At 45.4% G+C, this 18,098-nt stretch overlaps 1 protein-coding gene and 1 long non-coding RNA gene across 5 annotated transcripts in view; one reads left to right on the top strand and one right to left on the bottom strand.

The window, feature by feature from the left end:
• PRDM11 (PR/SET domain 11) overlaps positions 1-507 on the bottom strand; it is a 33,721-nt gene extending 33,214 nt beyond the window's left edge. For 2 of the 3 annotated variants that reach the window (XM_069965153.1, XM_069965154.1), the window contains exon 1: positions 141-507. The gene's annotated coding sequence lies outside the window, so the exon portion shown is untranslated. The remainder of the gene's footprint in view (positions 1-140) is intronic. The other variant, XM_069965155.1, reaches the window with a different exon arrangement.
• LOC138787880 (uncharacterized) lies at positions 146-12,266 on the top strand. 2 transcript variants are annotated; one of them, XR_011362526.1, is made up of 3 exons: positions 146-588; positions 11,774-11,893; positions 12,031-12,266. It is a non-coding gene; the product is annotated as an uncharacterized lncRNA (long non-coding RNA). The 2 variants fall into 2 exon arrangements; XR_011362527.1 differs by lacking the exon at positions 146-588 and adding an exon at positions 9,495-9,590.
• The last annotated feature ends 5,832 nt before the right edge of the window (positions 12,267-18,098 follow it).

Here is an 18,098-nt window from a genome sequence, read left to right as displayed (position 1 = left end):
CCCGACACCCAGGAGCCCCCCAATAGTCAGCATCAGTGCCGGACGTGCCCTCCGCGCGTGCACCGGTCCCTGAGCCCCGCTGTCCGACACGCAGTCGCCCGTCGGGCCACTCGCCACATTGGCTAGTGCGGGAAACTCACCTCTGGGGGCGCCTCCGGACTGGGGGTCCCTGCCCCGGGGTGGGGGTGGTGTCCCCTCCAGGTGGGGGTGCGGGGCCCTGCGCTCAGCGGTGCCGGCTCCTCCTCTCCCCTCCGCCGCCACTGCCGCCGCTGCTGCCAGCTGTGACCACCATCTTCTTCCACAGGAAATGACGGGGGACGGAGGAAGAACCGGCGTGTGCGGGGCAGAGCCGGACCCCCGAGCACCGGACGAGCCTTAACCCCTGAGCCGCCGCCGCCCGCTGCTGCTGGGACATGTAGTGCTCAGCCCCGTGCTGACAGCTCCCGCCTAATAACCCCTGAGGAGCTGACAGCTGAGTGACAGTCCTATCCCCTGCCAGCCAGCCCGGGGGGAGTGTGAGGGTCTAGTGTGTGTACCTGGCCTCACCACCAGGGGGCAGTGTTATAGGAGGGATATCATACAGAGCAGGTATATCATGCATATAGGGGCAGTATTATAGTAGTATATCCCTGTATATAGGAGCAGTATTATAGTAGTATCATGTATATAGGGGCAGTATTATAGTAATATGTGTATAGGGGCAGTATTATAGTAATATCATGTGTATAGGGGCAGTATTATAGTAATATCATGTGTATAGGGGCAGTATTATAGTAATATCATGTATATAGGAGCAGTATTATAGTAGTATCATGTATATAGGGGCAGTATTATAGTAGTATCATGTATATAGGGGCAGTATTATAGTAGTATCATGTATATAGGGGCAGTATTATAGTAATATGTGTATAGGGGCAGTATTATAGTAATATCATGTATATAGGAGCAGTATTATAGTAATATCATGTATATAGGGGCAGTATTATAGTAGTATCATGTATATAGGGGCAGTATTATAGTAATATCATGTATATAGGAGCAGTATTATAGTAGTATCATGTATTTAGGGGCAGTATTATAGTAATATGTATATAGGGGCAGTATTATAGTAGTATCATGTATATAGGGGCAGTATTATAGTAGTATCATGTATATAGGGGCAGTATTATAGTAGTATCATGTATATAGGGGCAGTATTATAGTAGTTATATTCCTGTATATAGGAGCAGTATTATAGTAGTTATATTCCTGTATATAGGAGCAGTATTATAGTACTTATATTCCTATATATAGGGGAAGTATTATAGTAATATGTGTATAGGGGCAGTATTATAGTAGTATCATGTGTATAGGGGCAGTATTATAGTAGTATCATGTATATAGGGGCAGTATTATAGTAGTATCATGTATATAGGGGCAGTATTATAGTAGTATCATGTATATAGGAGCAGTATTATAGTAGTATATTCCTGTATATAGGGGCAGTATTATAGTAGTTATATTCTTGTATATAGGAGCAGTATTATAGTAATATCATGTATATAGGAGCAGTATTATAGTAATATCATGTATATAGGGGCAGTATTATAGTAATATCATGTATATAGGAGCAGTATTATAGTAATATCATGTATATAGGGGCAATATTATAGTAGTATCATGTATATAGGGGCAGTATTATAGTAATATGTATATAGGAGCAGTATTATAGTAATATCATGTATATAGGAGCAGTATTATAGTAGTATCATGTATATAGGGGCAGTATTATAGTAGTATATCCCTGTATATAGGAGCAGTATTATAGTAGTATCATGTATATAGGGGCAGTATTATAGTAATATGTGTATAGGGGCAGTATTATAGTAATATCATGTATATAGGAGCAGTATTATAGTAATATCATGTATATAGGAGCAGTATTATAGTAATATCATGTATATAGGGGCAGTATTATAGTAGTTATATTCTTGTATATAGGGGCAGTATTATAGTAATATCATGTATATAGGAGCAGTATTATAGTAATATCATGTATATAGGGGCAGTATTATAGTAGTATCATGTATATAGGGGCAGTATTATAGTAATATCATGTATATAGGAGCAGTATTATAGTAGTATCATGTATATAGGGGCAGTATTATAGTAATATCATGTATATAGGGGCAGTATTATAGTAGTATCATGTATATAGGGGCAGTATTATAGTAATATCATGTATATAGGGGCAGTATTATAGTAGTATCATGTATATAGGGGCAGTATTATAGTAATATCATGTATATAGGGGCAGTATTATAGTAGTATCATGTATATAGGGGCAGTATTATAGTAATATCATGTATATAGGAGCAGTATTATAGTAGTATCATGTATATAGGGGCAGTATCATAGTAATATCATGTATATAGGGGCAGTATTATAGTAATATCATGTATATAGGAGCAGTATTATAGTAGTATATTCCTGTATATAGGAGCAGTATTATAGTAGTTATTCAGGGAAGAAAAAGAGCGCTGCACCTCACACCTATGGCTGATACTAGTGCCCCTAGGCTAAATAAAAAACACATCAGAATTTTGTGTATGAATTGATCAAGCCACACTGCCCCATGTACCTCGTGCCGGTATCTGATACACATGGGTCCCTACACTAAGTCCACACCGTGCCAGTCAGTGGCCATCAACCCCGCAGGCGTGCACAGTCAGGGAACGGGGGCCATGGGACGGCCCTGCGACCCCCATGCCACAGGACCAGACCCAGATACCTCATCCAGACTTGTGCTGTTTGGGGGCGACCTTCTCCGCCGGCGGTGCTGGCTGGGTTCTGGTGTGGTGTTTTTGGGTCTGGTCCTGTGGCATGGGGGTCGCAGGGCCGTCCCATGGCCCCCGTTCCCTGACTGTGCACGCCTGCGGGGTTGGTGGCCACTGACTGGCACGGTGTGGACTTAGTGTAGGGACCCATGTGTATCAGATACCGGCACGAGGTACATGGGGCAGTATGGCTTGATCAATTCATACACAAAATTCTGATGTGTTTTTTATTTAGCCTAGGGGCACTAGTATCAGCCATAGGTGTGAGGTGCAGCGCTTTTTCTTCCCTGAACCGCATTATACTAGTTATATTCCTGTATATAGGAGCAGTATTATAGTAGTTATATCCCTGTATATAGGGAGCAGTATTATAGCTAAAATTTTAATTACTTACCGTAATTTTGCTTTCTTCGAGAATAGAGGCAGCACACATGGGATATAGGTCCCTCCTACTTACTCTCAGGACCGCCCACCTAAAAAAATACCTGACAACAGGTTAACCAATTAAACGTAATGATACCACATAAGTACTCCTTCACACCATCCACACACTGTGTTCAATAAAATAGCCGATATGATGCTAAACACACATTTATTGGGAGGGTATATTTGTGCTGCCTCTATTCTCGAAGAAAGCAAAATTACGGTAAGTAATTAAAATTTTAGCTTTCTTCTTCGTATAGAGGCAGCACACATGGGAGCTAAATAGCTAACTAAAATAGGGGAGGGTAGATCAGATTGCAGCACTTAATACCCCCGTACTGAAGGCTGGAACTCTGCTTAGATTGTCAAGCCTGTAGTGAGACACAAACGTGGATGCTGAAGACCATGAGGCTGCGTTGCAAATATCTGCGACAGGCACTTGTGCTCTCTCTGCCCATGAGGTTGCCGTTGCTCTAGTTGAATGCGCCTTCAAGGAGGTAGGTGGTTCTTTGCCTGCCTTCTTGTACGCTTCTACAATTACAGTTTTCAGCCATCTTGCTATCGTGTCTTTGGCAGCTTTTTTACCTTTGTTTGCACCAGTGAACTGCAGGAATAGATTTTCATCTCGCCTGAAAGCTTCCACCCTCGAGATATAACAGGCGAGAGTCCTACCCACATCTAGTAGCCGTAGTCTCCGCTCCTCCTCACTGGATGGATCAGGGTAAAAAGACTGTAGCAGAATCTCTTTATTGATGTTCTGTACTGAGGCTACCTTGGGTATAAAAGATGGAATGGTTCTCAACAGTACGCCTTCAGGAACAAACTTAATGAAGGGTTCTCTGGAGGATAAGGCTTGAATTTCGCCAAGTCTTTTAGCAGACGTTATGGCCACTAGGAAACACGCCTTTAGGGTTAGCCATTTTACTTCTACCTCTTCCAGAGGTTCGAACGGAGAGTCCGTTAATGACTGTAAGACAATTTGCAAATCCCATGTCGAGGTTGGTGGTTTCACTACTGGCCTCAAATTCCTCAGAGCTTTGAAGAACTTTGTTATTAAAGGCTCTCCTGCAAACACACCGTCCGTAAAAGAGTTTATGGCCGTCATGTGCACTCTCAGCGTGTTAGCTCTTAGGCCTTTTTGAAATCCATCTTGGAGGAATTGAAGTACAGCAGGTAGAGATACAGTCTCATGGTCATTCTGCTGTCTCCATGATGCAAACTTCTTCCATAGTCTCGCATACAGCTTATTAGTAGATTGCTTACGGGCTGATAATAAGGTATTGATCACGCCTTCTGACAACCCTCTTAATCTGTATCTTGTCCTCTCATGTTCCACGCAGTTAAATGCAGCCGTGAAAGCTGAGGATGAAGGAACTGCTTCTGGGAGAGGAGATCCTTGTGCAAAGGGAGAGTCCAGAACTCGCCTCTCGATAGACGCAGGAGTAATGGAAACCAGGGTCTCCGAGGCCAATAGGGTGCCACCAGTATTGCTCTGGGTTTGTCCTGCATAATCTTCCTCAGGACCCTCTCCAGTATTGCTGTTGGGGGAAAGAGATACACAAATTTCTTCTTCCAGGTCACTGAGAATGCATCTAGAATTTGTGGATTGTCCCTCGGATCCAGCGATGCAAACTTCTCTAGTTTGCGATTCTGTCTGGTCGCCATTAAATCCCAATCCGGCATTCCCCATTTGTCTGTTATTTGGCGAAAATACTTGTCGTCCAGAACCCACTCGTTGGGACTCAGTAATTTGCGACTTAGTAAGTCGGCCTTCACATTCTGGACCCCTCTTATATGAAGCGCTGTAATCTTGAGAAGATTTTCTTCCGCCCAGGCCATCATCCTCATGCATTCCCTTTCGAGAGCAGGGCTCCTCGTCCCGCCCTGCTTGTTTATATAGAATACAGTGACTGAGTTGTCTGACTGTATTAGAGCTGCTCTCCCCTTCAGCAGAGGTGCAAAATGCAATAATGCCAGCCGCACCGCCTTCATCTCTCTCAGGTTCGATGATAGTCGAGTTTCTGCAGGAGACCACGTCTTCTGTACCCATCTGTCTCCCAAATGGGCTCCCCAACCGGTTGCAGATGCGTCCGTGGTTAGGACTAGGGATTCGGTCAGCGCAAAGCTGTTTCCCCTGGACAAGTTGCGGTGTACCAGCCACCATTTCAGCTTCTTCTTTGTCCATTTGGAGATTGCTAAGGATCGATTTAGTGATGCTGGACTCTTGTCCCAAATGTCGAGAATTTCTCTCTGCAGAGGTCTCATATGAGCTTTCGCCCAAGGGACTGCGTCTATAGCTGCAGTGAACATTCCCAGCACACTCATCGCTTGTCTGATTGTCACTGAACTGGAGCAGATTAGGTGACGGACTTGATTCTGCAGAGCATTGATCTTGTCTGGCGGCAGGAACAATTTCAACTGATTTGCATCTATTAGGAGACCCAGGAACTTCTTTATTGGGGCTGGGTGTAGTTCTGATTTCTTTAGATTGATTAGAAATCCCACTTCCTGCAATAACTCTGTCGTCATCTGAAGATGTAGAAGGAGGCGATTCTGAGAAGATGCAATTAACAACCAGTCGTCGAGGTATGGAATCAGTTGTATCCCCTGCAGGCGAAGATGGGCTACTAAGACGATGGCTACCTTCGTAAAGACCCTTGGGGAGGAAGTGAGACCAAAGGGGAGGGCACAAAACTGGTAATGCTGTATTTCCGTGCCCACCTGTATCGCCACTCTCAAGTATTTTCTGGACAACGGATGAATGGGGATATGGAGGTATGCGTCCATTAAGTCCAGTGAGACCATGAGGTCCCCTTTCTGTATCAGCGCTGTTGCTGATCTGATCGTTTCCATTCTGAACTTTTCCTTTGCTACAAACTGGTTGACATAACGCAAGTCTATGATTAGACGCCATTCTCCCTCTCTCTTTGGGACGGGAAAGAGCATCGAATAAACCCCTTTTCCTCTTTCTCCTTCCGGAACGGGTTCCAACGCTCTCTTTCGAAGAAACTCTTGCAACAGAGATGGCACTACATGATCTTTTGGATGGTTTATGAGTAGCCTTTCTTTTGGTCTCTTTAAAAACTTTATCTTGTATCCTGTTTTTATTACTTCGAGAACCCACTTGTCCGTCGTCACTCTTTCCCATGCCGGAAGGAAATCTTTTAATCTTGCACCGACTGGCTGAGTGACTAGCCCCCTGGCGTCAGAACTCTGACTTGGTGTGCACGGACTGTCCTTGCTTAGGCTTACGGTTCTGAGCGGGTTTCTGAGAGCGTCTGGTGGTGTTGGTGGTAGAATTTTTTCCACGAAAAGTATTTCTACCTTTTGCTTTGAAAAACTTGTACGGTTTCTTTTTCTCCGTCTGCGGAAAGGCCAGACCTTTACCACGTTTACACTTCTCCAAGATCTTCTCTAATTGAGTGCCGATTAACTGCCCTGGCTCAAAGGGTAGGGAGCAAAAGTTATTCTTAGAACTGACTTCTCCTCTCCATGGCTTTAGCCAGACAGCACGCCTGGCCGAGTTTGTAAGTGCCAAGTTCTTAGCTGAAATTTTGAGAACATCAACTGGGAAATCACATAGATAGTCCGCTGCAAGTTTAATACTATTAACCTGCTCCAGCAACTCTTCCCTTGGCACTTTGTCCTCGATGTCTCTGGACAGCCTGCTCAACCAAACTCGCATGGCTCTTGCAACCGGTACTGTAGAGAGAGCCGCCTTACTTAGATCAGCTGAATTGCAATATGTCCGTCTTAATAATACATCAGTTTTCCTGTCACTTGCATCTCTGAGTAGTGAAGAGTCATCTGATGGCAAGAGAATATTCTTAGACAGTTTAGACACTGCTGGATCTATTTGAGCCGGTTTCTCCCAGGATTCTGACTCCGCCGGATCAAGACGGTACATAGCTCTGAACCTGGAGCCTAACTCTATGCGCCGATCCGGTCTTTTCCACTCTCTTTCCATGACAGTCTTGAGAACTGGATGACCTGGTAGGACTGTAGATTTTCTGCGTGGAAAATAATATAAGTTCTCTTTCTCTTTCCTAGAAGATTTGTCTCTCTTCACTTCAATTATGTCTTTGACCGCCTTAATTAGTCCATCAGCATTTTCTTTCTTAAATAGAAAATAATCTTCTGAGACCGGAGTCTCAGATTCAGAGTCAGTGGAATCCTCTGTCTCAGAGTCGCCTGAATCAGAAGGCTCTCTCGAGGGGGATTTCTTAGCCTTCCTTTTGAGCCCTGAAGTAGAAGGTGCTGAGGTTGAGGTACTAGGCATGTGGGTCTTGAACCACGAGAAAAAAGCTTTGGCCTCATTTATAAAAGCTGATGTCTCCTCCTGGGGTGCTCCCCTTCTCTCCGCCTCTTGCTCAGCACATGGTTCACAGGTAGCTGAAGGTAGGTCATCTGGCAGGGGTTGTTCACAAACCTCGCAAGATCTGTGCCTAGATTTGCTTCTCCTCTTGCTAGCAGATGAATGGCTTGACATCTGCAAAAAGTATAAACAAGTGAGTGAATGTGCAACAACCAAGTTGTACCCCCAACCTCTGGCGTCCTAAGCACCTTATAAGCAAAGTATCCGGCTGCCTCGCACATAGAGGTGCTGCAAGCCGGCATTCCGCTCCTTAAATACCTTAGGGGCGTGACCACGTGGTGCATACGCTAGGTGATGACGCACTTCCGGTCCGCGATAGAACCGGAAGTAAATTGTACTCCCGATCTGAGATACAATACCCCCAAAGGCAGGTGGTTACCAAACAAGACTCCCTAGGGAACGAAGGGACAGTCGGCATAAGTAAAAAACAATCTTACCAGCCTGATTTAGCGCTGGCGGAGCGTCAAATGACGCACTTCCGGTCCGATGGAACGCAAACCGGAAGTAATATGGCCGCCCTTGAACCGCAAGCCGGAACAGCGCGCTAGTCTAATGCCGAGGAACACACAGACATCAGGGAATGAACATACTTTCAAGCATCCCCAAGGTAAGACAGAGACTTACCATTATTTTGCAGGGCCGTCTATTCAGAAGTCGAGGCTAGCCCTGCAAGTACTGAAATGAGCAACTTAGCCAGGACACAGCCACTGGCCGATGCATATAAGGGCCATATAAATGCCAGAGCACAAGAATGGCATGGACACCTTATAGTTACTGCAATGCAGTAAGTGCTCTGGCCAGGGTTTCCCACTTTGGCCACCCTGTAATAAAAGAAAAAATACATACATTACAATCGGTGGGCTCTAGCAGGTGAGATACAAACCTCACCTGCCCTCCTGAATAGGAGGACAGAAAAAAACACAGTGTGTGGATGGTGTGAAGGAGTACTTATGTGGTATCATTACGTTTAATTGGTTAACCTGTTGTCAGGTATTTTTTTAGGTGGGCGGTCCTGAGAGTAAGTAGGAGGGACCTATATCCCATGTGTGCTGCCTCTATACGAAGAAGAAAGTAGTTATATTCCTGTATATAGGAGCAGTATTATAGTAGTTATATTCCTGTATATAGGGAGCAGTATTATAGTAGTTATATTCCTGTATATAGGAGCAGTATTATAGTAGTTATATTCCTGTATATAGGAGCAGTATTATAGTAGTTATATTCTTGTATATAGGAGCAGTATTATAGTAGTTATATTCCTGTATATAGGAGCAGTATTATAGTAGTTATATTCCTGTATATAGGGGGCAGTATTATAGTAGTTATATTCTTGTATATAGGAGCAGTATTATAGTAGTTATATTCTTGTATATAGGGGGCAGTATTATAACAGTTATATTCCTGTATATAGGAGCAGTATTATAGTAGTTATATTCTTGTATATGGGAGCAGTATTATAGTAGTTATATTCTTGTATATGGGAGCAGTATTATAGTAGTTATATTCCTGTATATAGGAGCAGTATTATAGTAGTTATATTCTTGTATATGGGAGCAGTATTATAGTAGTTATATTCCTGTATATAGGAGCAGTATTATAGTACTTATATTCTTGTATATAGGAGCAGTATTATAGTAGTTATATTCCTGTATATAGGAGCAGTATTATAGTAGTTATATTCCTGTATATAGGAGCAGTATTATATTACTGTAGTATATTTCCCTGTGCACCAGCAACCAGTAGTGGCCTGGTAATATGCCAAGGTCCTGTCCTAGATGGATATACCTTAACTGGCAACAAGATGAAGTCCGCAGCAGCTGTGTCAGGCTCCATGTGCGGAGCCATGACCCTTAGACTTAGGAGTAAGTTATTAACAAAGGTTGTTTTAGGTGAAAGGTTTGGATGAGCACCAGGCTTTGGTGGGTCCACTATGACGGTAGAAGAGCGGCCGCAGCTTCCGGTCTTTAGGAAGTTGGGTAAGAGCTGGGCAGGGATTAAGCCTCAGAAATGACTTGTTTGCTCTGATAATATTGGGAAATGTTCATGGAGAGCAGTAGGTGACCAAACAAATGTTTGAAATCTCATCCACTTTGCTGCTATGTAAATGCTGCAGGTTTTTTTTTCACATGAAAATCTCCTGTTGGTTTTGCATTGAGCGGCATACGATGGTGTATTGGCCCGCGCTCCCAGCGCCACATGCCCTGGTGTTTACCCAGTCAGGGCAGAAACATTTCATACCTGCCTGGACGATTCCTATTGTTCTCTCCAGATGCTTTCAACAATAATCACATTACAAAGATATAATAGAAAGATTCCAACCTATTTATGCACTCTTGATATATATTTGACATTTTAAAGCCACTTAAAGGGGTACTCCTGAGACAAAATGCTTTGCTTTAATAAAGTTATATTGGTGGCAGAAGTAACCTACCAAACCTTCTCCTATGTCACTATCCTTACCTACCAAACCTTCTCCTATGTCACTATCCTTACCTACCAAACCTTCTCCTATGTCACTATCCTTACCTACCAAACCTTCTCCTATGTCACTATCCTTACCTACAAAACCTTCTCCTATGTCACTATCCTTACCTACCAAACCTTCTCCTATGTCACTATCCTTACCTACCAAACCTTCTCCTATGTCACTATCCTTACCTACAAAACCTTCTCCTATGTCACTATCCTTACCTACCAAACCTTCTCCTATGTCACTATCCTTACCTACCAAACCTTCTCCTATGTCACTATCCTTACCTACCAAACCTTCTTCTATGTCACTATCCTTACCTACCAAACCTTCTCCTATGTCACTATCCTTACCTACCAACCCTTCTCCTATATCTCTATCCTTACCTACCAACCCTTCTCCTATATCACTATCCTTACCTAGCAAACCTTCTCCTATGTCACTATCCTTACCTACCAAACCTTCTCCTATGTCACTATCCTTACCTACCAACCCTTCTCCTATGTCACTATCCTTACCTACCAACCCTTCTCCTATATCACTATCCTTACCTACCAAACCTTCTCCTATGTCACTATCCTTACCTACCAACCCTTCTCCTATGTCACTATCCTTACCTACCAACCCTTCTCCTATATCACTATCCTTACCTACCAACCCTTCTCCTATATCACTATCCTTACCTACCAAACCTTCTCCTATGTCACTATCCTTACCTACCAAACCTTCTCCTATGTCACTATCCTCACCTACCAAACCTTCTCCTATGTCACTATCCTTACCTACCAACCCTTCTCCTATATCACTATCCTTACCTACCAAACCTTCTCCTATATCACTATCCTTACCTACCAAACCTTCTGTCACTATCCTTACCACCAACCCTTCTCCTATATCACTATCCTTACCTACCAAACCTTCTCCTATATCACTATCCTTACCTACCAAACCTTCTCCTATGTCACTATCCTTACCTACCAAACCTTCTCCTATGTCACTATCCTTACCTACCAAACCTTCTGTCACTATCCTTACCACCAACCCTTCTCCTATATCACTATCCTTACCTACCAAACCTCCTATGTCACTATCCTTACCTACCAAACCTTCTCCTATGTCACTATCCTTACCTACCAAACCTTCTGTCACTATCCTTACCTACCAAACCTTCTCCTATGTCACTATCCTTACCTACCAACCCTTCTCCTATGTCACTAACCTTACCTACCAAACCTTCTCCTATGTCACTATCCTTACCTACCAGCCCTTCTCCTATGTCACTATCCTTACCTACCAAACCTTCCCCTATGTCACTATCCTTACCTACCAAACCTTCTCCTATGTCACTATCCTTACCTACCAAACCTTCTCCTATGTCACTATCCTTACCTACCAAACCTTCTCCTATGTCACTATCCTTACCTACCAAACCTTCTCCTATATCACTATCCTTACCTACCAGCCCTTCTCCTATGTCACTATCCTCACCTACCAAACCTTCTCCTTGTCTCTTACAAACATATTAAAAATATTTGGACCCAGAACAGATCCTTGTGGCCACCACTTGTAACCAGTCTCTGCTGAGAATACACTCCATTACTAACAACCCTCTGATATTTATTCTTCATCAACCACAAATCCACTGAACTATCCAGGGATTAAGTCCATTTTTCTCTTATCATCTATCAGCTCTTTATAGGGAACCGTATGCCAGTCTTTGCTGCAGTCCAGATAGGCGATATCCCCGGCACCTTCATCCAGCACAGTGCGATTCCTCTGACATGGTTCCATCAAATTGTTGATTTTTAGGTGATCCATTATCTTTTTATTTAGAAGTGTTTCCATAATTTTTACTACTACAGATGTGAAGCTCGCTGGCCTGTAGTCACTGGGCTCTTCTCTCCTCCCCTTTTTGGGTATAACATTGTCTGTTCTCCAATCATCAGGAACATCTGTTAGCAGGGATTGGCTATACAGACCTGTCGGGGCAGTTGATCCGAGTGCTTTAAGAACCGTGGGGTGGACATCATCTTGACCTAACACATTAAACTTTAAACGGGCAAGTTTCTCTGAAACACCGGCCTTTGAAAACACTGGAGCTGAACCCATACAACTGGAGGCGATGCTATGTATAATGTGGTTGTGAAAACACTGAGCTAAAGTAGCTATTGAAATAATCAGCGATCGCCTTATCTTAATCAATAAAGGTATTATCCCCATTACTTATTCGTGAAATGCTGCAGTTTTTCTTCCTGTCACTAAGAGTTTTACAGCATGTGCTGCCACCTAGTGTACTTTAGGAGTTTTACAGCATGTGCTGCCACCAAGTGCACTTTTGGAGTTTTACAGCATGTGCTGCCACCTAGTGCACTTTAGGAGTTTGTACAGGCACGTAAAGAGTGTCACTATTTCCAATGCAATGTAATCCAGCATTCCGAGGTCCCACACGTCTGATCCATTGATACTTTTTAAAGCTGAACTGCCTGATAAGTATCTTGTAGATATTTGGTAGATTCCATGTTTGCATTGAACACTACTGGACTTACCAAGAATAGGGATGGTCCAAACCTGCCGAGGTTTGGGTTCATATGAACCCGAATGCTCGGCATCAGATTCCCACTGTCTGCCTGCTCTGTGCAGCGGGTGGATACAGCGGGAGGACCGCCTGGAAAACTGGGATACAGCCTATGGTTATGGCTGTATCCCAGTTTTCCAGGTGGTCCTCCCGCTGTATCCACCCTCTCCACGGAGCGGGCAGACAGCGGGAATCATTGCCGAGAGTTCGGGTTCGTACGAACCCGAACCAGGTTCGGACCATCCCTAACCAAGAACATTTTAGAAACATACCCCTGCTCAGTATAGTTAGAAAACTTACAGCGCTGTATGTAAATGGGGGCCAACTAGTCATCTAGGTGTTGTGGCTGGGGCAAGTAATCAAAGTCCCCTGGGCTTGCCAGCACTGTAATCATGTCCCTCTGGGCTCTGTATCAGTACCATACATACACACAGTAGGCGGTCTTCCAACTCTGATCTCGTCATTATGGTTGACATGTACAGTACAGCAGCATCGTATTCCCGCTGAACTACACAAGTCGAGTTGGAAGACCACCTCCTCCGACATATAGCCGTCTTTCCCATTGTTAAGGGTAGGTGGCTGCGCGGGGGCCCATGACTCCTAGTGGACCCTTCTGCCCAATGGGAAATAAGGCTATGCGTCTGTCTGTTAATCTGCTGAGGGCCGCCAGCGAACTGGAGGGTCCGGCCACAGCTAGACAGTCGTCACACAGATGTTAGCACTGTACATAGACCGCCACCTGACCACATAACTTGCTCACAGTGACTGAATGACACAAGCCTTCCTGTGTACTGGTAAACTGGTCTTCCCGGGCTTACCTCCTGCGCACAACGGACCTGATTTGCATATCGGAATAACGGTGAAAATAACGGGACTAGAGATTTAAAAAAGTACCATGTGAGCTGGTTTGGCGCAGCGCTGCGGACCTGGTGATATGTAACACATAATATAGGCAGTAAGGTGGTATATTCCCTTTAAGTCAAGTCCTGTGACTTCATCTGGTTTCATCAGAGTCTTTGTGTACTTTTTTATGAGATCCCACAGTACTGGTTGCCTCGTCTGGTCACTGTGACACAGTATTAAACATCGGCAACACGTGGCCATAGGGTAAATGTTGACTTAAGATTCCCTGGAGATTTTTTATCCGACATATTAGCTGCTCATTATAAGACCTTCATAAGGGATTGTACTAAACCTTTAAAGTATGTCTGTCACATCAGGTACTTTTTCAGGATAAGATGACGTGTAGTAGTAATAATAATAATTATTTGTATAGCGCCAAGTAAAGAGGTACTCCAGGGGAAAAAAAACATAGTTTTCAAATCAACTGGTGTCCGAAAGATATACAGATTTGTAAATGACTTCTATTTAAAAAAAATAAATAAAAATAAAGTCTTCCAGTACTTATCAGCTGCTGTATGTCCTGCAGGAAGTGGTGTATTCTTTCCAGTCTGACACAGTGCTCTCTGTTGCCACCAATGTCCATCTCAGGAACTGTCCAGAGCAGTGTCAAATCCCCATGGAAAACCTTTCCTGCTCTGGACAGTTCCTGACATGGACAGAGGTGGCGGCAGAGAGCACTGCATAACTTCCTGACATCCTTTAATTTGGAAACCTGATCCTTCAGTGAGGTGGTCATCTCTCTTGAGATGGACGTTAGCAGTATTTGCAGACTGAATGATGGGTTTAGGAGGGAAAAAGATGAGAAAGAGGCGTATTTCTGTAATAAAATATATTATATATATATATATATATATATATATATATATATATATTACAGTTCTGTTTAACATATACAGTTTGTTGAAACAACAGTGACTGTTTAAGGTGAACTGTGCTGTGCTGATTGTGCTGATATGGTTCCTGGCTGCAAAGTTTAGATCTCCATCCATCTACATCAGGGATGGGGAACCTTCGTCCCTCCAGCTGTTGCAAAACTACAATTCCCATCATGCCTGGACAGCCGAAGCATTAGCTTCGGCTGTCCAGGCATGATGGGAATTGTAGTTTTGCAACAGCTGAAGGGCCGAAGGTTCCCCATCCTTCATCTACATAGGTAGATTAAAAAGAGAGAGAGATGAAACAACAGTGTCTCCTTTCCCCTCTACTGCCCAAGAGGCTGTCACTGTTATTTTGTTTCCCCTCTCCTTGGCCAGGTGGTCACTGATTGGCAGTGGTGGGTGAGGTTGCAGATTAGGTTTTACAGCTTGCCTGTCCACAGAAGAGACAGATTATGTGACTTTGGTCTTTTGCAATTGGGGGCTATCATCCGGTCAGGTTCCTCTAACCTGCTGATAGTTCCCCTTTAAGGTGACAATACGATCATTTTTACTCATTTTGCTACTTCGACATTCAACATTGATTGTAACAACTACATGAATGTCTCCTGCAGATACAATATACAAGGTATGGACGACTTAGTAACAAAACGCACCCTCCTTCATGTTGTCACATCTTTCCACCTAGAATTGAAGGGCATGGTTTTTATTTCCTCCCCTATGACCCTTGCGCCAATATCCCGTCCCTTTTATTTCCTGCACAGAGTAGCAGATGACACGGACTAACCCACTCTCTGTGGAACCCATAGCAGTCATATAGAGTTATAGTACGTACTGTACTGCACTGTGTAATAAATCCACTCCTGCACTCAGGATGATTCTCTTGTCTCTCTTACTCCCGCCTTCGCCCCAGAATATTTATCTGACTGAAGAACGCCATCAATATTACATGTCAACCATCAGTTCACACTACACTGGATTTGCCGCCACTTGACCTACATAAACTTCCAGTGCACCATAAACCCGTATACTAAGTGTGGGAATACAGAAAACCTGCAGAAGCGTCATCCGTAGGCGATAGAACGTGTGTAAATATGACACCGGCTCGTGTGGATTGTATCTCAAGCAGAATCTACCAAGCACCTAAAAAAAAAAAAAAAAAGTTGGCGAGACGCCGCTGCCATGAAATATGTAACAGATGATTGGATCCAGCGCTCTAAAAATAAAGTGTTCCCAGACTCCAAAATCTGCTGTTTTATGGAAAGAGATGTCGCTAAGCAACTACATATTTCTGAACCAACGTGGGGGCCACAAAATATAAGTTATTTCGCATCAGCAATAAAGTTTATTAAAGATTTACAAGTGAAAAACAGCACGCTCTGCCATCCGTACATAGGAAGAACAAGCCGCAGAGGCAGGAGGATAAGGCAGGCCTACGCCGGGGAGAAGAGGCCAATGTGTGCCTTCTCCCTGCCATACGCAAGTACGCAATGTCCCCCATAGACTCCCAATAACAGACCAGCTATATCTCCTGATCCTCAGCAGTGCGACCCGATGGCATCAATACCTTTTTAGATGTCTGATGACATGTCAAAAGTTTTTTTTTTTTTGACAGGTACACTTTTAAAAAATTATTTGTAGGATTGGATGGAAAAAAAAATGCAATTCTGTCATAGTTTCCTGGGTTATGTTTTTATAGAAGTATACGTAGTATACGAAGTATACATTATTGCACAATGCACTGATTGGCTGACCAGGACGTGCAGATGCCTGGAGCCCCCCGAAGCAAGCTGGAGCGTGGGGCAGGTACAGTAGGCTCCGGCCGGCGGGGGGTTAATGGGGCTGTCAGTTACATACTACATCCATCCCGCTGTGAGTATGCCTTCCCATAGAAACTAACAGGAAGGAATCCGCAGTGAGAAATCCACTATGGGTCCAATGTGTGTGTATGTACCCTAAAGGATAAAATCCTAGAGAATACCTAGGCCTTATTCACACATCCCGTAAAATTGTCTGCGACCACGCACAATTTTAGGGCCCATTAAATCCTATGTGTGCTTTCATATCATCCATGCCATAATCCGTGATAGGACAGATCATAGTGTGGATCGTGGCACAGATGCCTCTCCCCTGCTCCTGTCACCTGCTTCCATCCCTCCCGCTCCTGTCTCTCCTCGCTCCTGTCACCAATCCTGTCTCTCCCCGCTCCTGTCACCAATCCTGTCTCTCCCCACTCCTTTCACCTGCTCCCATCCCTCCGGCTTCTGTCACCGCTCGGGTTTTTCCCTGCTCCTGTCACCTGCTCCCATCCCTCCCGCCTCTGTCACCGCTAATGTCTCTCCCTGCTCCTGTCACCTGCTCCCATCTCTCCTGCTTCTGTCTCCGCTCCTGTTTTTCCCTGCTCCTTTCACCTGCTCCCATCCCTCCGGCTTCTGTCACCGCTCGGGTTTTTCCCTGCTCCTGTCACCTGCTCCCATCCCTCCCGCCTCTGTCACCGCTAATGTCTCTCCCTGCTCCTGTCACCTGCTCCCATCTCTCCTGCTTCTGTCACCGCTCCTGTTTTTCCCTGCTCCTTTCACCTGCTCCCATCCCTCCGGCTTCTGTCACCGCTCGGGTTTTTCCCTGCTCCTGTCACCTGCTCCCATCCCTCCCGCCTCTGTCACCGCTAATGTCTCTCCCTGCTCCTGTCACCTGCTCCTATCCCTCCCGCCTCTGTCACTGCTAATGTCTCTCCCTGCTCCCATCCCTCCCGCTCCTGTCTCTCCCCGCTCCTGTCACCTGCTCCCATCCCTCCCGCTTCTGCCACCGCTCCTGTCACCGCTCCTGTCTCTCCCCGCTCCTGTCACCTGCTCCCATCCCTCTCGCTTCTGTCACCGCTCGGGTTTTTCCCTGCTCCTGTCACCTGCTCCCATCCCTCCCGCCTCTGTCACCGCTAATGTCTCTCCCTGCTCCTGTCACCTGCTCCCATCCCTCCCACCTCTGTCACTGCTAATGTCTCTCCCTGCTCCCATCCCTCCTGCTCCTGTCTCTCCCTGCTCCTGTCACCTGCTCCCATCCCTCCCGCTTCTGTCACCGCTCCTGTCTCTTCCCGCTCCTGTCACCGCTCCTGTCTCTCCCTGCTCCTGTCACCTGCTCACATCCCGCTTCTGTCACCACTCCTGTCTCTCCCCGCTCCTGTCACCGCTCCCATCCCTCTCGCTTCTGTCACCGCTCCTGTCTCTCCCCGCTCCTGTCACCACTCCTGTCTCTCCCCGCTCCTGTCACCTGCTCCCATCCCTCCCGCTTCTGTCACCGCTCCTGTCTCTCCCCGCTCCTGTCACCGCTCCTGTCTCTCCCCGCTCCTGTCACCTGCTCCCATCCCTCTCGCTTCTGTCACCGCTCGTCTCTCCCTGCACCTGTCACCTGCTCCCATCCCTCCCGATTCTGTCACTGCTCCTGTCTCTCCCCGCTCCTGTCACCTGCTCCCATCCCTCCTGCTTCTGTCACCGCTTCTGTCTCTCCCCGCTTCTGTCACCGCTCCTGTCTCTCCCTGCTCCTGTCACCTGTTCCCATCCCTCCCGCTTCTGTCACCGCTCATCTCTCCCCGCTCCTGTCACCTGCTCCCATCCCTCCCGCTTCTGTCACTGCTCCTGTCTCTTCCCACTCCTGTCACAGCTCTTGT

This window comes from Dendropsophus ebraccatus, chromosome 4 (genome assembly GCF_027789765.1).
Source record: "Dendropsophus ebraccatus isolate aDenEbr1 chromosome 4, aDenEbr1.pat, whole genome shotgun sequence".
Lineage (NCBI taxonomy): Eukaryota > Metazoa > Chordata > Amphibia > Anura > Hylidae > Dendropsophus > Dendropsophus ebraccatus.
Note: the sequence above shows the minus strand (reverse complement) of the source record. Positions and strands in the feature narration are given on the sequence as shown.